Below are 25217 nucleotides of genomic sequence, written 5' to 3' on the forward strand. Positions count from 1 at the left end.
TGAAAGTGCTGCAGTCATTATGCCAGCAAATTTGGAAAACTCAGCAGTGGCCACAGGACTAGAAAATGTCAGTTTTCATTCCAATGCTAGAGAAAGACAATGCCAAAGAATGCTCAAATTACCACACAATTGCACTCTTCTCACATGCTAGCAAAGTAAAGCTCAAAATTCTCCAAGCGAGGCTTTAACAGTATGTGAACCATGAACTTCCAGATGTTCAAGCTGGTTTTAGAAAAGTCAGAGGAACCAGAGATCAAATTGCCAACATCTGTTGGATCATCAAGAAAGCAAGAGAGTTCCAGAAAAGTATCTATTTCTGCTTTATTGACTACGCCAAAGCCTTTGGCTGTGTGGGTCACAATAAACTGTGGAAAATTCTTCAAGAGATGGGAATACCAAGCCACCTGATCTGCCTCCTGAGCAATCTGTATTTAGATCAAGAAGCAACAGTTAGAACTGGACATGGAACAACAGACTGGTTCCAAATAGGAAAAGGAGTACGTCAAGGCTGTATATTGTCACCCTGCTTACTTAACTTATATGCAGAGTACATCATGAAAAACACTGGGCTGGATGAAGCACAAGCTGGAATCAAGATTGCTGGGAGAAATATCAATAACCTCAGATATGCAGATGACACCACACTTATGGCAGAAAGTGAGGAAGAACTAAAGAGCTTCTTGATGAAAGTGAAAGAGGAGAGTGAAAAAGTTGGCTTAAAACTCAACATTCAGAAAAGTAAGATCATGGCATCTGGTCCCATCATTTCATGACAAATAGGGAAACAATGGAAACACAGAGAGACTTAATTTTTTTGGGCTCCAAAATCACTGCAGATGGTGACTGCAGCCATGAAATTAAAATACACTTACTCCTTGGAAGGAAAGTGATGACCAACCTAGATAGCATATTAAAAAGCAGAGGCATTACTTTACCAACAAAGATCCATCTAGTCAAAGCTATGGTTTTTCTAGTAGTCATGTATGGATGTGAGAGTTGGACTATGAAGAAAGCTGAGTGCCGAAGAATCAGTGCTTCTGAACTGTGGTGTTGGAGAAGACTCTTGAGAGTCCCTTGCACTGCTAGGAGATCCAGCCAGTCAATCCTAAAGGAAATTAGTCCTGAATATTCATTGGAAGGACTGATGCTGAAGCTGAAACTCCAATACTTTGGCCACCTAATATGAAGAACTGACTCATTTGAAGAACCCACTCATTGGAAGAGACCCTGATGCTGGGAAAGATGGAAGGCAGGAAGAGCAGGGGATGACACAGGATGAGATGGTTGGATGGCATCACTGACACGATGGTCATGAGTTTGAACAGACTCCGGGAGTTGGTGATGGACAGGGAAGCCTGGCGCGCTGCAGTCCATGAGGTCGCAGAGAGTTGGACACAACTGAGCAACTGAACTGAACTGAACTGAACTGAAGCCCTCCGGGTGATTCTGACAAAGGTGGTCAAAGATTAACTCCTTAGGAAACTCTGCCTTTTAGGGACTTCACAGTAAATGGTTCCAAGATGGATCAGCAGAGAGCTCACAGAAACAGAGAAGTCTGAGTCGCCGTCAAGTGAACCAGGTATTTGGAACTTCTATCACTTCATTTTATACCAAGTCTCAGTGTAGAAAGGATGAAGCGCATACACAAATGGAAGTTTGACAGTTCGATCTGTAATGTGGAATTAAGATTTGCATGGTTTTCCAATTCCCAGTATATTCAAAGTAGAAGTAAAGAAAGAATGACTTAAGAAAAGGAAGTCTTCAAAATAATAAAAAATGATTTTCCTAATTGTCTTTTATGTTGATTTTCATGTCTCTTATATGTTATTTTATTAGCCTATAGTTCTAATTAACTTCTAGATTTTCAATAAAATTGAGTGAAAATAAATACTTATTTCAATGAAGACCTAAAAAACAACGGTTTTTTAAATATATTTACTTACAATGTAAATAATATAGATTTTTTTATCTTTAGTAATTTAATACACTTCCACTATGCTTTATTTAGTTTAATTAAGTCAATACTTTTTCACTTTGACTGTAATAAGTACTTGAAGTCTTTAAGTCCTCAGATGACATTATGATAATATCAAGTATTGAATTTTTATATGAAACACCTGACCTATGTGGTAGACACATGGACAAAAAGAAATCATAAGAATAAGCTATGCATTGTTGTTGTTTAGTTACTAAGTCATGTCCAATTCTTTCACAATTCTGGGGACTGTAGCACTCCAGGCTCCTCTGCCCATGGGATTTTCCCGGGCAAGAATGTCGGAATGGGCTGCCATTTCCTTCTCCAGGGGATCTTCCCGACCCAGGGATAGAACCTGCACCTCCTGCTTGGCAGGTGGACTCTCTACTTGGTACGATGTGAAGTGATGGAAGTTACGAATATCTGGTTCACTTCGGTAGAACACTTCTCTAACACTGAGCCACCAGGGAAATCCAAAGTTATGGATATTCTTCAGCTATTCAAAAGGTGTCAGCCTTTCAAAAGGTATCAAACACTTGGTAAAACTAAATATTCTAATTATTTACCTGAAAAATGAAAATGATTGTTAATGGACCAACAAACCTAAATGTTAGAACATATGAAACCACAAAATAAAGTAGGTTGGTAGGTTAGGTCACCCATTTTAAACACCCCTTTATGGGTGCTTCGCAAGTGACTCAGTGGTAAAGAATCTCCCTACCAATGCAGGTAATGCAGGAGACAGTTTTGATCCCTGGAGTTGGAAGATCTCGATGGGCATGAGTTTGAGCAAGCTCCGGGAGTTGGTGATGGGCAGGGAAGCCTGGAGTGCAGCAGTCAATGGGGTGGCAGAGTAGGACACAGCTGAAGGACTGAACTGAACTGACTACTGATCTATGTGCCTCCTACAGGCCCTGGTAGTAACTGCTGCTGTCTAAACAGTTCCTGGACAATAGTTAGTCAGGGCCTGTCAGCATTTCTGACAGAAAGCTCCTTGAGGACAGGTATTCCATTTCTAGTACTGTATGGAGCACCTCATAAGAGACCATCCATAAATATTCAGGAAATAATGAGAAAATATAAAGGGGAGTCAACTATGGCATCCCCCAGGGGGTGCTAAAGCCCCAAGTCTTGTTTACTTATGACTTCAACCAGAGTAAACTTGTTCTGTATAGTTTCCATTTAAGTAAACAGACATTTATGGAGAGTTTTGGGTTTCCATAGAATTGCAAAGATAACCGAGACTTGCTCCCTCTCTTGAGGTATTTTACAAGCTGGTGTAGTAACTAATGCAGCAGAAAATTACATCAAGATTATCTACTAAGGGAAAATACCTGGCCATTTAGATGCAGTAAATTAAATGATGCTGCAGTGGCCACGACATTTACTTCAAGCCTGTTTGAACTGCCACCACAGACCATCCCAGATCATTTGCAACCATACCCGGGATTCTGTCCTCCTTAGGCATTCTACCAAAGCTTGGGATAATTCCCTACTCAAGAATATCTAGAGTTGGCGAAAAATTCAAAACCTTCCTACAAGCAACTTTCTATTCTCCCTAGATGTAGGTTCAGGATTGGCCAGACCTAATTGATATAAAAGCACTATTCCTTTTAATCCTTTAAGACAGGTTATATATCATTTGATGGTCAGGAGCTGCATTTGAAATAATGGTCACATGTATTTGGCTGTATGCCCAGAAATTTGGGCACTACCAGAGATGCCTGTTGCCATAATGACCCCTTCCTGGCCATGGATTCTAACTGCAAGTGTCTGTAACATAATCTGAACGTAGGTCAAAAGACTTCTGGGTGAATTTTTCATAGGGTAATTTATTTTTTTTCCCGGCAATAATCAAAACTTTCCAATTGTACCTAACTAGAGAATATGATTTTTGAGTGATCAAGGTTTGAGTAAGTTTTAAGATTATTACCAACAAAACATATATCACCTGTGACCTAAACTGAGTTGGGACCTATAATTCTTCCAGGCAAGAAATAAGTTTGCAAACTTATTTTAACTGCTAGGAACTTTACAAAAAAGCTTTTTTAGTATCAAATTTGGAATTAGATGGGTAGAGTAGCAATTCTTAGTAGGAATTGCTTGGCTAACTCTGTGTCTCACTGAAAATTTATATCCTAATATTAGCTTTTGGCTAATGTTTATTCTATGAGTGAGATATAAGTTCTGTTTTTGTAAGGGCCCATACTGAATGGTAGACAAGGCCATGGGAGGGTCCAATTCTTATTGACCCCTTACATACTTTATGTAAACTGAAATATAACTTGAGATAAAGTGATAAGATATTAGGAAAGAGAGAGAGAGTTTAATGTATAATGTTACCTTCTGCAAGAAATAGGATATTTACCCTGTTTTTTTTTTTAGTCATGCAAAGAACCAACACAGGTGTTTCTAAATGATGTCTAGTTCAACAAAGAATGTGTTCCTTTAATAGTGAGAGCCATATTTTTGTCTTATACTGGCTCACTACACATTTAAAATTGACATACATTGGAGCACTTCAAATTTATATCTTCATTTCAACCATTCATTTAGTAGGTCAAATCATCATTATATTTCACCAGCATGGTGGATTTTAATTCATTTAACGTTTTAATCTTTCATCAGTTTTTCATTTAAGAGGATTTCACAGCATATATGGAATTTGTATAAATTTGTGTGCAGTAAATTTATTCTTTTAACAGTTTTATTCTTTCATCAGAAATTCATTTAAATGGATTCCACTATATATCACTTCCACTTCCAGTGCAGCTTTTAGGTCAGGCTGTAATTGATGCAAAAGCAATGAGGTATTAAAAGAGATAGGAAATATCTGAAATTGGAAAGAGTTCAAGAAGTGGCCCATTGTAAGGACATTACGCTCCTCAGATAAAGTGGGGAGGGAGAATAATACAGCGTTTTGATCTGAAGCCTTGCATGCTTTATAATTTCAATTCTCAACAAAGTCCAAAAGATCTATTTTATCTAAGCTTGTGTCTTTAAAACAAAATTAACTGCTTCAGTGCTCTAAAACAGCCCCCATATGGCCATGTGAATCTGTGTGCTTGTCTTTACCATCCATTTGAATTAATGGCACAGCTTCTTTCAGTGAACATTCTGTCTCCTCCCTCTCCTCTGCCGACATTCATTAAATGACATCCAAGTGATAAACATTAATATAATAAATACAGTAGCTATGGAAATAACCCAGGGAAGAGGGGCATTCTATCATGTTTTCATATAGAAGTAGATGAAAATCACCAGTAGTGCATTATAGTTGGTGACAGAAAACTGCAGTATGAGAGATGCCTTTATCCAAGAACAGAGGTGCTAGTGTTTGCTTTGTCTGCATCAGGAAAGTACAAGGTGACCTTGAGAAAAGTCCTCCTTGCTCTCCAGATCTCTGCAAAGGGAGTGGCTGCTTTTATGATGCCTATTGTAAGAGGGCATTGGTGTCAACTGGTGAGTGCTAGAGAAGATGCTAGAGAAAAGATATTGGTGGAAATCAACATTTACTTGAATTTGCTAATGTCTCTTTGAGAAGACCATGCCTCAGGAAGAAATGTTCTCACCAAACTCACACACACATAATGGTAGTTTTGAGAGATAGTGTATGTATTTACCAACCCTGTTGGGGTAAGTCTTTCACATATATGTGTGTGGGTGTGTTAAGTCACTCAGTCGTGCCTGACTCTTTGGGATCCCATAGACTGTAGCCCACCAGGCTCCTCTGTCCATGTAATTCTCCAGGCAAGAATACTGGAGTGGGTAGCCTATCCCTTCTCCAAGGGATCTTCCTGACCCAGGGATCAAACCCAGGTCTTGTGCATTGCAGGCAGATTCTTTACCATCTGAGCTACCAGTATCAAATTACACTGTATATCTTAAACTTACACAATGTCCATCATATCTCAGTAAAGCTGGGGGGTCTGGAAAAAAAGAAAGAAGGAAGGAAGGAAAGGAAGGGAAAAAGAAAACAAGGAAGGAAGAGGAGAGAGGGATATATCTTGTGATATTGTTTTCAATATACTCCTTTATGAGACTGACACCTACTTCTGTCTTCTAGTTTATTGACTGTGAATTGGCATGTCAAATGCCCAATTAATGTTTATAAAATTGAATTGAGCTGTACAGAATTGAAAGAAGAAAATTTTAAGTACTGGGAAAGATGATCCAACTCCATCATCCTCTCTCCCATCCCCCCCACAAGGTCATAGCACAATCCAGAGTTAGACATATGAAATCAGTTTAGCTTATCACCCTGTTCAAAGAGCTTGTCCCTTTACTGCATTGATTAGGGAAAGAATATAAGTGAGAGAAAAAAGATTGCTCTCAGACTAAATGTCTAAATTAGTTATTTCCAGTGAGATTGATGATTGGTCATGAAAGATTACAGGAGGGTTGTGGGAGGGTCGTACTTCCACTTTGATGTCATGTCAAGCTTTCTTGTGCCTCCTCTTATAAAATTATGGAAGGCTTAGTCCTGATCCATTTGATCTATGGCAGTTTTCATATAGGAGTTTATGAGTGAGTTGGGGGCAATCCCTGGATTTCTCTGTAGGTTCAATGTATCTGTCATGAGTTCTAGATCCCATAGGACATCCTAGAATGGACTGAAATATAGAAAGTCTAGAATATTTCCACTTATGCTTAGAGAAAAGCTTCATTTTTCTACAGTGGTCTAGGGGAGAAAAGGAGAAGGTAAGGGACACATTTATTTTTCTCTCCAAGATTTCCAGCACTTCAGTGGATTGCATGCTGGAAAATTCAGTCAACAGTTTTTGCAGGTCCATTTGGGTGAAGCTTCTTGTCCTCCAAAGGATATCTTATGTGAATTGAAATTGCTCAGTCATGTCCAACTCTTTGCAATCCCATGAACTGTAGCCTACCCCGCTCCTCTCTCCATGGAATTTTCCAGACAAGAGTACTGGAGTGGGTTGCCATTTCCTTCTGCACGGGATCTTCCCAACCCAGGGATCAAACCCAGGTCTCCCGCATTGCAGGCAGATGCTTTACCGTCTGAGCCACCAGGGAAGCCCATCTTATGTACCAGGAAGTTTATTACAGTAATGTGAAAGCATCTTGCACGTGTACATGTGGAGCTAAGTCACTTCAGTGCTGTCCAACTCTTTGCCACCCTATAGACTGTACCCCGCCAGACTCCTCTGTCCATGGGATTCTCCCAGCAAGAACACTGAAGTGGGTTGCTATGCCTTCCTCCAGGGGAATCTTCCCAACCCAGGGATCCAACCCACGTCTCTTAGGTCTCCTGCATTGGCAGGCGGGTTCTTGACCACTAGCGCCACCTGGAAAGCCCGAAAGCATCTTACTGAAGGCTAATTTTATTTGGATCTAACTTACCAACCTAGCTGTCAAACTACAAGTGGGAAGGTGAATTTCATTGTGTGGACAACTTTATAGCCTTTCAAATGATAATGTCCTGAATTTTTATGCAGGCATATGTTGATGGAAACGAACAGATATTGAAAAGAGTAGAGCCACAAGCCGCACCACAGAACTGAGGATGAAAATTATCTTCCTGCTTGTCTCTCCTCTCTTGCTAGTTTTGTAATGCATCAAAGCTCTTTTTCAAATGCAAAATATGAAGCTGAGCTCTTATTTACCTAACTGATCTTGCATACGTGTTTCCTTTAGCTTTGGCTGCTCTTTGGACCAGTAACCCCCTGCCAGCAATTTCTTATCAGTATGTTCATCTAGATGATTTTCTAGTTATTACTCTTCTGTTTAATATTGATAAGATCTGGACTTACTACTTGAGTAATTTGGTTCAGGAAGAACTAAAAAAAAGTCTGCAAATCTGTAATCATCAATCAGTTACACAAAGTCTGAGCCCCACAATATATTAGATTATTTGAACACTGTTGAGTATGTTAATAAGCACATAAAGAACTCTCCCTAAATCTTTATTTTAAACTCATGTCTGCATGGCATATCTTTTCTATCCTTTTACTTTCAACCTACCTAGGTTGTTTCAGGAGTGAATTTCTTATAGACAACATTTTTGGGGTCATGCTTTTCTCTCTGCTCCGCCAACTCTTTCTTCTAATTGCTATATTGGGATCAATTATACAACAGGTAATTTTTGATATGATAAGGCTTAAGCCTTCCATATTACTTGTTTGCTGTTTTTGTTTCTCTCTGTTTTCCATCTCTCTCTCTTTTCTTGCCTTCTGTGAGTTACTTGACCATTTTTTAGGATATCACTTTGATTTTTAATGACTTTGAGCATATGTCTTTATATAGTTTCCTTAATGGTTGTTCTAGATGTTATAATATACATATATAAGCTATCAAGAGTGTACTAGTCTTCACGTTTTACTACTTCCAGTGAGGTGTAGAAATATTGTTTTCATTTCAGTCTCTTAATCCTCCAACTTTGAAAATACAAGTATCTTGAATATTTTCTCTTTATATATTGAATATAGGTTCTTTGCCTCAGTGATCAAAGGTTATTTTTAAAAATTATGCTGAGGAAAATAGTCTTACCATATTTTTGCCCTTTGCTTTGTTTATCTTTCTCTTCTGGAATTCCTAATCTCATCTTGTCATTTTCATTCTATTTAGAAATCTCTTTAGACATCCTTTAAAGGTACTTCTGCTAATTAACAAATTCTCTTAAATCTCCTTTGTCTGAAAATGACTTTATTTTCTCTTCATACTGAAGGGACATAGTTGAGGTTAACAGTTCCTTTCTTTAAGTAATTGAAAAATGTCATTTAACTTCCTCCTAGCTTCTATGGTTTCAAATGATAAAAATATCTGTAGTCTCCCCATAAATAATATGTTGTTTGGCTACTTTTTCTGTGTTTGCTTTCAAGGTTTTGTCAAAAATAAATATAACTTTAATTTTAATGTATCTTGGTATAGACCTTTTCGAGTTTATTCTCTTAATATTTGAAATTTGCTCAGCTTCTTGAATGTATAGTTTATTTCTTCCACCAAATTTAGGAAGATTTTAACCATTATTTCTTCAAATATTTCTTCAGCTCCATTCTCTTTCTCCTCTTCTTCTGGGACTCTGATGACATAAATATTTGATCTTTTATTATTTTCCCACAAATTTATGAGGATTTATACATGTGTGTATGTGTGTGGTCTGTTTTGTCTGTTGTTCAGGTTAACTTATTCTATCCTCAAGTTTACTGAATTTTTCCTTTGTCATATTCATTCTGTTGTTGAGCCCCTCCACTGAATTTTTAATTTGTTATTGTATTTTTCATTTCCACAATTTCCATTTGGTCTTTTTAATTTTTGATGAAATTTTGCTTTTTTCCTGCTGTTTCGAGGGCATTCATAATTGCTCATAGAAGCATTTTTATGATGGTTATGGTAAAATCCATGTCAGATAATTCCAGGATCCTATTTATCTTAGTGTTGTCATCTGATGTCTTTTCTCATTCAAGTTGTGATTTTTCTGTTTTTTGTTATGGCAAGTGATTTTCAAATGTATCCTGGACATTTTGACTATTATTTTGGGGTATTCTGGGTCCTAATGAAGTTTTCTGCTTTATCAGCCATCCTTATCATGTCTGCTGTCATATGTGGTTTTCTTTATCTTATGTCTTATTCTCAGATTTACCATGTAGCTCAAGACCTACATTTTGTGGGTTATAGTTGCACTGCCAATTTAGTTTTCAGAGTGTTTTTAGTCTATTTAATCTCTTTGATTTGCTAAGTGCCATTTGGTATCCTCATGATTCCTTTTGATACCAGCTGCCATATCAACCACCCACAGTCTTTAGGGGAGAGAAGAGAGACTCTTGCTCATGGGATTGAGAAAGTTCCATGTGTCTCCTATTGTTGGCAGGAATCCCACTCAATCCTTGCTTGAGAAGATTGCCTTGCGACTTTGAGCTTGAGGGTAGAGGAGAGTCTTAGCTGTAGGGGCAGAGAACAATTCTCCAGGTGAATTGTTTTTGGTGGTACACTTTTTCAATCTGGAGAAGGAATCAACTTACCTGAACCATATTCATCTCTTAGGTTAGGGATCAGCAGAAGCTAGATCTAGTTTACCTTCTGCTGGAGCAGTAAGGAGCAGGAGGATGTGAGAAAATCCTAGGCCTCTGTGTTGTCTATTCATTCCTGGGGTCTCTAGCTAGTCTAGCTTCTTTTTACCTTTCAGGGTTCCCTGTTGGATTATTTTCAGAGTTTTAACCTGTATTTAGTAAGGGAGGAAGAAAGAATGATGAGTCTTACATCATCTTGTTTCCGTTTTGCATTTTTAAGTGAATATATATTTTGAGGACTTCCCTGGGGGCTCATCAGTAAAGAACACGCCTGAAAATGCAGGAGACACAAGCTTGATCCCTGGGTTGGGAAGATTCCCTGGAGAAAGAAATGGCAACCCACGCCAGTATTCTTGCCTGGGAAATCCCACAGACATAGGAGCCTGATGGGCTACAGTCCATGGGGTTGCAAAAGAGTCAGACATGACAGGGATAACAACAGCAAACAATGAAAATATATTTTGATAAGTAAGATGTAATCTTCTATGTTGTTAGTATAAATCCCTGTGCTTTTATACACTTTTGTGTGATTGTTGTTCAGTCATGTCCAACTCTTTGAGACCCCCTGGACTGTGGCCCACCAAATTCCTCTATCCATGGAATTCTCCTGGCAAGAACACCAGAGTGGGTTGCCAAATCTTTCTCCAGGGGATCTTCCTGATCCAGGGACCAAACCCAGATCTCCCACACTGCAGGCAGATTCTTTACCATTTGAACCTAGGGTTCTTCATGTACTTAGTAACTTTATTAAATATGAAGAATAAATTTATTAGAAAAAAATAAGAAGAAAACATCAAAAATGTGTAGTGATTTTCTTTTGGTTGATAGGGTTATGGGTCATTCTTGTTTTCTTCTCTATTATTTTTTGTATTTTCTACTTTCTTAAATCTATGAATGATATTATTTATTAAGGAACTGTTATTGATCAAAGAAGAAAAAAGAAGCATGAGAACAAGACATGTATTAAGCATGGCTAGACTATAAGTCACTAAAGAATAGTAGAAATAATAGTATCAACATCTTTTATGTCTAGGAACTGGATTCATGGCTTTCTGTGCATCCATACATACTGGATAACATCATCAGAATTCTCATTAACAGTTCAAAAAGATAATAGTCCTCTAAAATCACAATGAAGGTAGTCCCAGAGGGCAGTGGGAAAGGGTGGTTATTTTAATAAATGGTCCTGGGTCAATTGACTATCCTTCCATAGGAAAATGCACATATCTCAACTCATATCTCTCACTACACATAAAAGTCAACTCTAGAATAACTACAGATCTGCATGTAAAAGGGAAAATAATAAATCTTTTGGAAGAAGCATAGAAAAATATCTTCATTTTCCTAAAATAGGGAAATATTTCCTAAATACGGCTTCAGAATCAATAATCATAAAAGAAAAATTATTAAACTCTTAAGAATGTCCATCAAACAATACCATTTAGAGAATATCAATCTGTAGATTGGGAGAAAATACTTGTGAATCAATAAGAAAAATACAGAAAAGCCAAACAAAAAAAATAAGCAGGTATCCAGAAAAGAGGATGTCAAAATGACCAATAAATGTATGGTAAAATATTAAGCATTTTTAGTTTTTAGAAAAATGAAAATTAAAATCACAATTAATACAATTGCATGCTCACCAGAATAGCTAAAGTAAAAAACACACAATATCAAATATTGATGTGAATATAGAGTTAATAAACTCTCATATATTGCTGGAGGGAGAGTCCATTCATACAACAAGTTTGGAAAATATTTGACTATTCTTATTAAAGTTGAACATGGATATATCCTATCCCAGTGGCATCCAGTGAAATCCAATACTACAGAATGACTGAGTAAACTACAATTATAACCACAGTATTGATGTCCTGCATAAATATGGCGTTAAGTGTAAGAAGCCATACACAAAAATGTATACACTGTCTGATTACATTCGGTAATGTTTGCAAACAGAACAAACTTATCTATAGTGTCAGAAGTTTGGATGGTGATCCTTTGAAGGAGAATATACCTAGAAGAGGAAACAAAAGTGGTTGCTCTGAGATGTTATTAATGTTCCATTTATTGATTTAGATTCTGGTTATATAAGGGTGCTTAAATTTATGAAAATCAGTTGAGCTTACATTTGCATTTTGTGTTCTTTTTTGTATATGTTATTTAATAAAAGTATGACTCTATTTTCACATATAATAGAATTTTAATAAAGATAAACCCAAATAAAACACCTATATGTTAGATAGGATTTGTAATCAATTTTAGCTTTTTATGAAATTCTTGCTTCCCCAAGCCACAGAAACAGAGGGGACAATAATGAAGAGGTAGAAACTGGTGACAGATGCTCTTCACTCTCTTAGCCACTACCCTGGTGTGAGACAGTCAGTGACTTAGGAAACATATCTCATGCTTCTTCTCCTTTACTTTGAATGGTCTCAAAATAAAGTCTATCTTGTCTGATAGACAAGATAAAAAGAATCTATTAGTATAGCTACTCTGACTTTCTTTTACTTGCTGTTCACATCAGTTCAGTTCAGTCGCTCAGTCATGTCCAACTCTCTGTGATCCCATGAATGCAGCTTGCCAGGCCTCCCTGTCCATCACAAACTCCCGGAGTCTACTCAAACTCATGCCCATCGAGTCGGTGATGCCAGCCAGCCATCTCATCCTCCGTCATCCCCTTCTCCTCCTGCCCCCAATCCCTCCAAGCATCAGGGTCTTTTCCAATGAGTCAACTCTTCGCATGAGGTGGCCAAAGTACTGGAGTTTCAGCTTCAGCATCAGTCCTTCCAATGAACACCCAGGACTGATCTCCTTCAGGATGGACTTGTTGGATCTCCTTGCAGTCCAAGGGACTCTCAAGAGTCTTCTCCAACACCACAGTTCAAAAGCATCAATTCTTCAGCGCTCAGCTTTCTTCACAGTCCAACTCTCACATCCATACATGACCACTGGAAAAACCATAGCCTTGACCAGACGGACCTTTGTTGGCAAAGTAATGTCTCTGCTTTTTAATATGCTATCTAGGTTGGTCATCACTTTCCTTCCAAGGAGTAAGTGTATTTTAATTTCATGGCTGCAGTCACCATCTGCAGTGATTTTGGAGCCCAAAAAAATAAAGTAAAAAAAAAAAAAAAAAACAGCCAACGCTGTTCACATAGTACATCTTTTTCCATCCTTTCATTTTGATATATTTTTGTCTTGGAACCTAAAGTATATCTCTTGTAGACTGCTGTGTTGTACACTGTGTGTGCATGCTTAGTTGCTCAGTCCTGTCTGACTCTTTGCAACCCCATGGACTCTGGCCCACCAGGCTCCTCTGTCCATGAGGATTCTCCGGGCAAGAATACTGCCCTCCTCTGGGGAATCTTGCCAACCCAGGGATTGAACCCAGGTCTCTCACGCTGCAAGTGGATTCTCTACTGTCTGAGCCACCAGGGAAGTTCAAGAATACTGGAGTGGGCAGCCTATCCATTCTCCAGGGGATCTTCCCAAGCCGGGAATCGAACCGTGGTCTCCTGCATTGCAGGCAGATTTTTTTATCAGCTGAGCTACCAGGGAAACCTGTTATGCATTGTAACAAGCTACTAAAGGTTCAGACAGTGCAGTTCAGTTCAGTCGCTCAGTCGTGTCCGACTCTTTGCGACCCCATGAACTGCAGCACGCCATGCCTCCCTGTCCATCACAAACTCCCGCAGTTTGCTCAGACTCATGCCCATTGAGTCGGTGATGCCATCCAGCCATCTCATCCTCTGTCGTCCCCTTCTCCTCCTGCCTCCAATCCCTCCCAGCATCAGGGTCTTTTCCAATGAGTCAACTCTTCGTTAGAGCCCCAAGAATCCAAATTGGCATTTGTGGGAATTGTTCTAAGAACATTTTGCCATTTTAATCCAGTTTAATTTCTTTATGGTTATTAACAAAAAAGGGAATATATAAAGAACTTCAATCCACAGCCTTCCTATCCCTTTGTATGAGTTTTTAAAATGAGCTTTTATGAGCTTTTTTTTTTCCTCTATTGTTTTACATGGATCAAAGTTACTGTCTAGCATGCTTTGATTTCAGTCTGAAGCATTCCCTGTGGTATTTCCTCTGGCAGTTGTAAATTATCTCAGGTTTTAGTTATTGGGAATGTCTTGTTTTTAAAATTATTTCTAACTGGAGGATAATTGCTTTACATGCCATACATCAACATGGATCAGTCATAGGTAAACATGTCACCTCCCTCTTGAGCCTCCCTCCCACCCCTCACTCCACCCCATACCTCCAGGTTGTTACAGAGCACTGAGTTGAGCTCCCTGCATCAAACAGAAAGTGGGAATGTCTTACTTTTAAAGGGTAGTTTTGTTGGATATAGAATTCTTGGTTGATAGTATTTTTCTTTTGCACTTTGAATATGTCAATTCATGGCTTTCTGGCCTTAATGGCTTCTGAGAAGAAGTTAGCTGCTAATCTAATGAAGATCTCTTATACACATTGAGTTATTTCTTTCTTGTTGCTTCAAAAATCTCTTTTTCTTCAACAATTTGATTATTCTATATCTCGGTGTATATGTCTAATATTGTCAATGATACTTATGTTGACTTTACTGATTTTACTGTGGAAATTAAGCCTGTTACCAACAGTCCCAATTCTTTTTATAAGTCTCTCAAATATTAACCTTGTATTCTATTTGACCTAAGTACATATGTACATTTGAATCTTTCCTCAATGACATCTAACCACAATGCACTGACCACAACTCTTGCCCCTGAATGAAGATCAATCCCTCTGATTTTTCACCTATCACCTGAGTCACCTTCTTCATAGGGTTAGGACTGATTTTATCTGCTCTTTTTTTTTACAATAAGATGTTCTCCAAAGTGTTCTCTGATGGTGATTTAGTCGCTAAGTCATGTCCAACTCTTGCAACCCCATGGACTGTAACATACCAGGCTCCTCTGTCCATGGAATTTCCCAGGCAAGAATAGTGAAGTGGGTTGCCATTCCCTTCTCCAGGAGATCTTCCTGACCCAAGGACTGAACCCGGATCTCCTGCATTGCAGGCAGATTCTTTACCAACTGAGTCATCAGGGAAATCCAAAGTGTTCTTTAATAGTATTCTAAGAAGAATGAACTGTCCTCACGTGCACAAAGCTGTTGATCTCCTGCACAGAATTATGGAGGTAGGCCTGATAATTTGACGTTTTCTCCTCACTGACCACCTTTCTTCAAATCCTTTCTCACTTGGAGGAAGATGGTAACTTCAAAACCTAAAGGAACTATTGAAGTGATTGGAAGTATGGGGTCTCAATAGGATATAATCACATTGTGAAATAGGTGACAGTGTACCGCAGTAGTAAAGAGACATGAACTAGGAAGAAGGACAGGGCCATCTGCTTTTGTTCTTCACTGACTGTTCTTCCTTCTCTCTCTTCTTACCGATGACAGAGTTCCTAGAGTCCATATTTTGGTGAACTATCTTTCAAAGTAGCTGTATCAAGTGATACATTAAACTTTAATGCTCTCATTTGGAAAAAGATTGAACATAGTAAGCCAGGGGCATAAGACTTTGAGCTTATCTGGGCATCAATAGTTGCTATTGGTCTGGAAGAGTGTATGCTTGTTATATGTATTTATACTACAGTAGGTTATCTAATATGCCTGCATACATCTTCTTACCTTCCTGTGGTTAATGAAGTGTTCTGTTGCCAAAACTATTGTCTTTAAACAGTTTTGGTTCATAAGCTTGACACAAAAACCAGGGATATTTTAGGACTGTCATAACTGATTATCATAACTGCTACTCATGGTTGCAATAGGTCATTGCAAAAACTACAGATCTGCTTTTATAACATTGGTGTTTTCCCTGAGATTAAGGTAATATTTAAAAATATAAGCAAAAACAAGCACTTCTTATAGCACCTTCTAATTCTTCATTGGATTAATATTATGGGTCATCACATTGATAAAGATGTGGGTAAACTGAAATGAAATTGAAAAGAGCAATAAAGGCTATTAAAGGTGTGAAAACAGATCTTATGTGTAAATATTAAAGGAATAGGGCATATTTAGTTTAGAGATGAAGAACCCAAGGGAAGTCTTGAGTACTACTTTAAAATTTATTAAAGATTTTACAAGGAGCACACCTAACAGTTATTATTTTCTGTTCATGGAGGACAAAATGAGAAAACATATTTAGCTCCTTACTTTTTATTATTTTTATTTTACTTTCTGATTAACCACCTAACTAGATATTAATGGAATTTATTTCCCATTACCTAAATCACTCCCTGGCAGTAATTTGGACCCTATGGGTTGTACATTAATTTTTTTCAGAGCCCAGGGACACCATTTAGTACTCTTGAGCAGTGGTTGTATGTACTAAATAGTATAGGGTGACCTGAAGCTGGCTCACTGATCATTTAGTTATAGATCAAAACCTGACTTCAAGAGATCATCTGGCCCAGGATCCTGAGGGGAATAATGCATCATAGATAACAAGCTGCTTCTTGAAGCTCTCTAGGAATGGACACTCCATACTCTTTCTCATTAATAAGAAAGAAACACACACACATACTCTAATCGACACAGAAATTCATTACATACATTTACTGTTCATGAGAAAGCAGCATGTTAAATGCTCATGGTGAGAGAATGGAGAGTGGAAGGAGATGAATAACAGTAGAATCCGTCGGTTCTTTTAAAAAATGAGCACCTTAATAAATAATGAATGCAGAGGACATGATTTATGAAGGTGTAAGTCAAATTTGTAGTTCTTTTAACTGAGCCCAATTTATGTAAATGTTCTTAGAAACTTTAATTCATAATTAGTTAAAAATCACAGTTACATGTTATGCCTATGTTACATATCTTTTCAAATTGACAAAAGGGCAGATTAAAGTTTATATAATGAAACTAACTGTGTTATCATGATTAGAAGTAGAGCTTTAAAGAAACTTGGCAGATTCTCCTGAAGAGTTGAACCATGGTATCTCATTTTATTAACTCATTAATACTTTTTTTCCCAATAAGGTAAATGTGAAATTAATTTATGTTTCAAGAGGGAAATGAATCCTAGTGAATTTTGATATCTTTAATCATACATCATTTTTTAAAATTAAAATACTACTTAGGATCTTTTGCACCATGACTTGAAAAATCACTGTACTGTACTGTCATTATTTCTTCTATTTATGAATGAATGTAGGTGGTATCTATAATTCCAACTTTCTGTTTTGGGAGTTCCACCTCCAGGCTGATCTGCCATCTCAGTATGTCAGAGAACTAGTTCCCAGCTTGCCACACTCCATTTCTTTCTGACAGTCAAGAAATTTGATTTTTATAATGAGGTGTAAATCCTAGAAAAGGGTTGTCTATAAAAGACTTCAACAGATATAAGAACAGGTGTATGAATATGCCAGTGGTGCTGTAGGCTGAAAAGGAACATGAGAATTCAGGATACCATCAGAGATTGAGAGAACTTCAGTTTACGTGTGTATCCTATCTCCATATTCAATATACACTGGCAGTGAAAATTAACAGTGGCATATTTCATGTTTGGATCAATATCTCCGATGATTGTAAATGACAGAGGCATGGCATAATATACATGATAATCTTTGACATCCTCCTGTGACTTTCCACAAAGCATTGAGAAGAAGGTAGGGGAATATTTTCCTTTCATACCCACACTTGAGGATAATTATAGCATGACATCACTGTAAGGACCATAGACACACAAAACAGAAAAGGAGAGTTTGAAATTGTGGCAAAAAGAAAGTAAGCTTTATTGAGATGAAAAATTTGTCTTAACTGACGGAGACAGGTTTCATTTCAGAATTTAAGTATAGTATTGATACTCTTGGAATTTAGTCAGCTTCTTATTACTATCCTTGAACACTTTTTTCATATTTTTTATATCTCAGATGATTATTAGGAAGAAACTGAACAAATGGGATATATCCCTATTCAGGGTTCTTGTTCTTCCTTCTTCCCTAGCCCCAGGGAATTGTTATCAGACATTACTGATCTAGTCAAGGCTATGGTTTTTCCAGTAGTCATGTATGGATGTGAGAGCTGGACTATAAAGAAAGCTGAGCGCTGAAGAATTGATGCTTTTGAACTGTGGTGTTGCAGAAGACTCTTGAGAGTCCCTTGGACTGCAAGGAGATCCAACCAGTCCATCCTAAAGGAAATCAGTCCTGAATATTCATTGGAAGGACTGATATTGAAGCTGAAGCTCCAATACTTTGGCCACCTGACACCAAGAGTTGACTGACTGGAAAAGACCCTGATGTTGGGAAAGATTAAAGGTGAGAGGAGAGGGGACAACAGAGGATGAGATGGCTGGATGGCATCACTGACTCAATGGACATGAGTTTGAGTAAACTCCAGGAGTTGGTGATGGACAGGGAGGCCTGGCATGCTGCTGTTCATGGGGTCACAAAGAGTCGGACACGACTGAGCAACTGAACTGAACTGAACTGAATTACTGAATTACTGTATTAGCATCTATGTGTCAGTGTAGACCTGAATGCTCTTATCTTTAATTTACTAATTGAGTAAATTGTCACATTTATTTATAAAATAAAAGTGGCATGATACATATTGTTACAGCTATATCATTCCAAATACCAGATCATATTTTGGTCCACAATACATATTCAGATTTTTGTGAACAAAATATGAAACACTCACATAGAATCATAAATTCTAGTTAAATAACCAGCTATTTTGCTTATGTGATACCAAACATCCAGATGCATCATTTCAGAAATATCCAGCTAACTGATTAGGTATTTCTATACTCCATGCAGCTATTTGGCAATATTTATTGATGCATTTGTTCATGAAGCAGTTACACAGAGGTGTGCAATCCTTTGTCATCTGAGATGAGTTTGGGTAGTTAGAGGGATGTAGGCCTTAGAAAATTATATGCATTTTCTCTTTCCATTATATGTCTGATATGTTTGCAATTATTCTTTAACCATGATCAAGTTTTAATATTAATATCTTATTAGTCAAGATTAAGGTTGGGTGCAGGAAGTGGGTATGAATCATGAATATAAAATGATCGTCTATCTTCTATCAGGCTTATATCACCACCTGGACAAATTTCAAGTCCATTGGCTCAGATGCTGTATCAATAATTTGACTCTTAAATAACAATTTGAGAAACTCTAATCTTGCTGACAGGCTTACAACTCACAAGGAAAATCTATTTGTTTCTGTATATTTGCTTGTTGGCACATCATTCCTCCTGCTGGATTAGTGAGCAGAAGGAATTGTAAAACCACAGGGGAACAGTTTAAATGGGATAATGCAGACATTACAGAATGATTAACAGTGATTTCACAAAGGTGGAAGGTAAGCTGCTCACTTTTATGGAATGGAACAAATGTGTCTGGAATGATTAACAAAATAAGGCAACAAAAAAAAATAGAAAAATGTAGCCACTCAATTTTATTTGGGTAACAAACCATATGAAATATAAATGCAAATTCTACCCCAGTTCATGTACTTACCATTATTAAGTGTTAAACTTCAGTTAGACTGTGGCAGACAAACCGCACAGAACATAAAAACCACAGTGCTTAAATGTCAGCCATCCCACTCAGTTAAAAGGCAGTTTATGTGATGTGTACTTTTCTTGAATTTTCTTATAAGCCAGCATAACACAGTGCTTATCAACAGCATTTGAATAATGTCTAGACTATCTTCCACAGCTAATAAGTCAATCAAAACACTTCAACCCTGAAAGATTTTGATTATCTTATAAAATGAAAAAAAATCCATTCACTCATTCATTCCACATATTTCTTGTTCAGTTGCTAAGTCAAGTCCGACTTTTTGCGAACCCACGGACTGCAGCACGGCAGGCTTCCCTGTCCTTCACAGTCTCCCAAAGTTTGCTCAAAGTTATGTCCTTTGAGTCTGTGATGCTATCTAACCATCTCATCCTTTGTTGCCCTCTCTTCCTCCTGCCCTGAATCTTTTCCAATATCAGGATCTTTTCTAAAGAGTCAGCTCTTCACATCAGGTGGCCAAAGTATATTTAACCTCTATTTTAGGGAGGGCATTATTGTCAGTGTTGCAAGAAATGCAGAAGAATATATGTAAAATATTGTCCTGCAGAAGGTGGGCAATGACATGTCTATTTAAAATAAGTTTGTTGCTATCCAGAGGTACTTATTTTGTCTGTTGCTTAGGCTAAGTTGTATCCAGCTTTAATTTCTAGAATGCTGCTCCTGCAACTTTCTGAAGCAACTTTCATTATCATTCAGCTGCCCTTTCTTCTTTGCCTCCTTGCACCTGCTCAGGGGTGGATGGACCCAAAAACTTCTTTGAAAGCACTGTCTCTTCACCTCCCTAACACAGCACCTCATACAGTCAGCTTTGTTCCATCTTTACTGCACTCTGATCCATGGATCTGAAGAACACAGTGAGAATACTCTGGAGCTTTGGAAATATGAGAAGGGTTCATTCCTAGGAGGGTTCAGGATTGTCTTTAAACCTTAAATCCTTGCTTAAAAATGTAGTCTATAGACCAGTAGGATGGGCATCACTTGAAAGCCTCTTACAAAAGCAGTATCTGAGATTGCACTGAGATGGAATTAATCAGAATCTTCATTCATACAACTTGAGGTGTGAGCATGGATAAACTACCAAAAGATAACAGAATTGAAAGAACTCTCTTTTACATTCTTTTTTTAATTTAATTTTTATTGGAATATATTTGATTTACAATGTGTTAGCTTCAAGTGTACCACAAAGTGATTCAACTATACATATATACACATTCTAATATATTCATTTTCAGGATCTTAGATTATTACAGAGTATTGAGTAGAATTCCCTGTGCTATATGTTCTTAATTTTGGTTCAGATTAATTAGGGCACATTAATCAGAATATGGTTTAATGAAGTCTTATTTTCAAAACAATGTAGGCAATTTAGGATATATCTCTCCAGAAATTATTATATGTATCTCAGATTATATTTGTTCCCTAAATGCCCAGACCAATGATGACAGACACTAAATAGGTTTATGTTTAATAAGTTTATATGGCCTGCACAGCATCAAATATAGAGTTATCTCTATACACAGTATATGCTATTGACTACATATAAATGCCTCCATGCAATCAGTCTGTAATATTTATTAAGCTCTACAATTATTCCTTTTGCCAGAAACTGGAACTAAATAATGAAAAAAGATTTTCCTTGCTTTCAGGGTGTTTATAGTCCAGTTTGGGGGCAGTTACAGAAATATGCTCTCATATAAAGATACATAAAGTATAATAGGAAGATAATTTAATATTTCTGAAACATACAAAGAATGGCTTTGCAGAAACAGTATTTGAATTGAAACTTGATGAATGAGTAAGTACTTAAAATCAAAAAAGTTTGAGAGCATTCTAGGCAAAGGAATCCAAGTTAAAGAGAATTATAAGATAAACTTAGTTCTGGTGTTTATGCAGAAAGGGTGAGAAGGGACACAAGACTACACAGAAAGACAATGGCCTGGACAAGCAAACCCTTGCATGACTTACCATCAGGTCTGATTATAACTGAGCAGACAATGTGAGAGCCATTGAAAAATTTTGGAACAGAATGTGACATGATCAGATGTATATTTTAAAAAGTGTGGGAAGTGAAGAGGATGGCTTGCAATCAGAGTTACAGAGACATATTAGGAGAAAATAGCAATAGTCTACTTTAGAAAAGATAAGAACATGGACTGTGACAATGAAAAGAGAGAAAGGGAAGGAAAAGAACTTCTCTCAGGCAGAATAATGGTGAAGAGGACTATAGAGTTGCCTGTATTTATTCAGCTTTGGCAAAGTCAAAGTGAATTGCTCTTGGAAGAATTATTTTCATTGCTGGAATGAGTAATTCCTCATCATTTTCATAAAGTAAAAAGAACTAATGGTCTTCTGAGGATCAAATTTATGTGTGGTCATGGCAGAGCCTGGTGGGCAGCTGTCTATGGGGTCGCACAGAGTCGGACACAACTGAAGCGACTTAGCAGCAGCAGCAGCAGGAACTCAGAGGATAATATCAAGAATTTCAGAATCAACGGAAAATGGGGAAACCTAGGGTACTTTTTATTAAAATCTAGGCAGAGAAATTATCTTGGCATGCACTGTCAAGACCAGTCCACAATAGTAGAACATTGGCTGTTATGATTGATTTATTTCCTTTGCACAAAACGCAAATATGAACAAGATTTTCCTCAAATGTAGGTAGATTCTGTTATTGCTTATATGATATGATTTAAGGAACAACTTCAAAAGCCTTGCCTGCCTGTGTCCTTACTTGCATCTCAAATTCTCATCATTGTAGAACCAGGTATTTGGAGTAAGAAGTTGTCCATGTCAGTGGAAAACACTTAAAATATCCACATGCTGTTGCAACACAGTAGTGGATCAGGAAACGTGAACCCAGATTTCATGTGGAATTACAGAAATGTACCTGAGTAACAGAGGTCCTTTCTCTGTATTTCCAGTTACAGTGTGTTTTAAATAGAGGACAGTAGAGTACATCATGAGAAATGCTGGGCTGGATGAAACACAAGCTGCAATCAAGATTGCTGGGAGAAATATCAATAACCTTAAATATGCATATGACACCATGCTTATGGCAGAAAGCAAAGAAGAACTAAAGAGCCTCTTGATGAAAGTGAAAGAGGACAGTGAAAAAAGTTGGCTTAAAGCTCAACATTTAGAAAACTAAGATCATGGCATCCTCCCATCACTTCATGGCAAATAGATGGGGAAACAGTGGCTGACTTTATTTTTCTGGACTCCACAATGACTGCAGATGGTGATTGCAACCATGAAATTAAAAGACACTTACTCCTTGGAAGGAAAGTTATGACCAACCTAGACAGCATATTAAAAAGCAGAGACATTACTTTGTCCACAAGGGTCCGTCTAGTCAAGGCTATGGTTTTTCCAATAGTCATGTGTGGATATGAGAGTTGGACTATAAGGAAAGCTGCACACAGAAGAATTGATGCTTTTGAACTGAGGTGTTGGAGAAGACTCTTGAGAGTACCTTGGACTGCAAGGAGATCCAACCAGTCCATCCTAAAGGAAATCGGTCCTGGGTGTTCATTGGTAGGACTGATGTTGAAGCTGAGACGCCAATATTTTGGCCACCTGATGTGAAGAGTTGACTCATGAAAAGACCCTGATGTTGAGAAAGATTAAAGGCAGGAGGAGAAGGGGGCAACAGAGGATGAAATGGTTAGATGGCATCACTGACTCAATGGACATGAGTTTGGGTAAACTCTGGGAGTTGGTGATAGACAGGGAGGCCTGGCGTGCTGGGGTTCATGGGGTTGCAAAGAGTCAGACACGACTGAGCGACTGAACTGAACTGAGTCAGACTATGGCTTAACGAGATCTAACTCAGATTTTCTCAAGTGTTAATGTCCTTCCAAAGGTCTGAGAATCTTATTAAAATGCAGACTCTGATTCAGTAAGTTTGAGATGGGATCTATCTCAACAAGACATGTGTTTTCTAAAAGCTCCCAGTGATATTATGTTGCAAACACTGGCTTAAAACAAAACACCAGGAAGTGAGGAGTAAAGCTGACTGAAGTTAACAAATCAATTACCTCCCTGAGCCCTGAAGGAATGAGACACTGGGTGGGTAATCTGGAATGTGGTGAGGGTGGTGTGGGTAGAAGGAGTTATTTGCCTTCATACTGCCTTCTCATAAAGAATACCTCTAAATACTGTTCATTTATATTCCCTGGTGGCTCAGACATAAAGAATCTTCCTTCAATGCAGGAGACTTGGGTTCGATCTCTGGGTTGGGAAGATCCCTGGAGAAGGGAATGGCTACCCACTCGAGTATTCTTGCCTGGAGAATCCCATATACAGTCCATAGGGTTGCAGAGTCAGACACGACTGACTGACTAATATTTTCATATTGCAAAGAGAAGCTGGTTCCTTTGAGTGATGCTTTATTTCTATAAACATTGCTAACAAGTTATACAGGGCATTCTTGCCACCAAACACTCATAGAAGTCTTCACTTTTCTGAGGGTAGGGTCTGAAAACAGATAATCCTGCTATCATTAGTTTATAAGAAAAATGCCTCAAGATGATTTAAAGAGGATCTGCAGCCAGATTGACAAATCCATAAACTGGAAGAAAATAAAAATGGAGAGAAACTATTTATAGAAGTAAGACAGAGAGCTGGGAGTGATTTAATAGAATCCTCATCTCAAATATTCTACACCACTTACTGCATATCTTCAGCTGAACTTGCTTTTATTTTTTTGGACAATCTAAATAATTGCTCACATTTTCCACTTCATATAGACACATCCTGATTGTAATTAGAAGAAGAAATGCATCTGGTGAATATAATCCAAAGCATAAAGCTGAAGTGAAGACATTAGATCTAGGTGACAGAACACTTAAAGGTGCAATTAAAATATTGTCTCTAGCTATATTTATCATTGTCACTTCTAGCATAAAAAGTACTGGTTTATTTTTAATGAAAGATTAGAATTTTCCTAAATGTTGACACTGAACAGCCACAATGCTAACAAACGGAAGTTTTACCTGGCTTGAATTCAGGCTATAAAAAAGCTCCTTTTCATTATGTGTAACAGTCACTTAATCTGTATCAGCTTATTTAGTTATTTTACATTTTAAATAAATACAAAATATGTGACCAAGTAATGTGACCTGGCTTTGAAAATTAGTCCAGTGGCTGTTCCTGCCATATAGCCATTCTCTGAACTTGTTTCACAGACAGACAGTCAAGGTATAAAAAGGATTAAAACTGTTTTTTGTATCCTCAACTTTATCAGGGATAACACAGAAATCGCCATCATTTATACAGCCTAGAGAGTTCTAAAGCATTAACAGTTTATCTGGCTTACACATTATAAAAGCTAGAAAGTATATATATTTTAAACCAATCACCTAATACAACCAAAATGCAAAAAGTTGCGTTGCAAGTTTAGTACAGTTCCTGCTAAATGAATAAAATAGAACATGCTCCCAGAAAAACTGGTGTCCAATAAATTTAACAATAAAATCTCATCCACGGGGGTTAAAAACTGTTTGGGGAAGCATGTTGCTTTGCAAGAAAGGTGTTATCTTTGATGTATAAATATTTTCATTTTTCTTCTTTGCATTGGATGAGCTACATAAGGCACTGGCTTTGCAAGAAAAAAGTTGTTAACAGATGCTTTAGTCATATAGATATAAA

This window comes from Cervus elaphus, chromosome 31, assembly GCF_910594005.1.
Source record: "Cervus elaphus chromosome 31, mCerEla1.1, whole genome shotgun sequence".
In the NCBI taxonomy this organism is placed as follows: domain Eukaryota; kingdom Metazoa; phylum Chordata; class Mammalia; order Artiodactyla; family Cervidae; genus Cervus; species Cervus elaphus.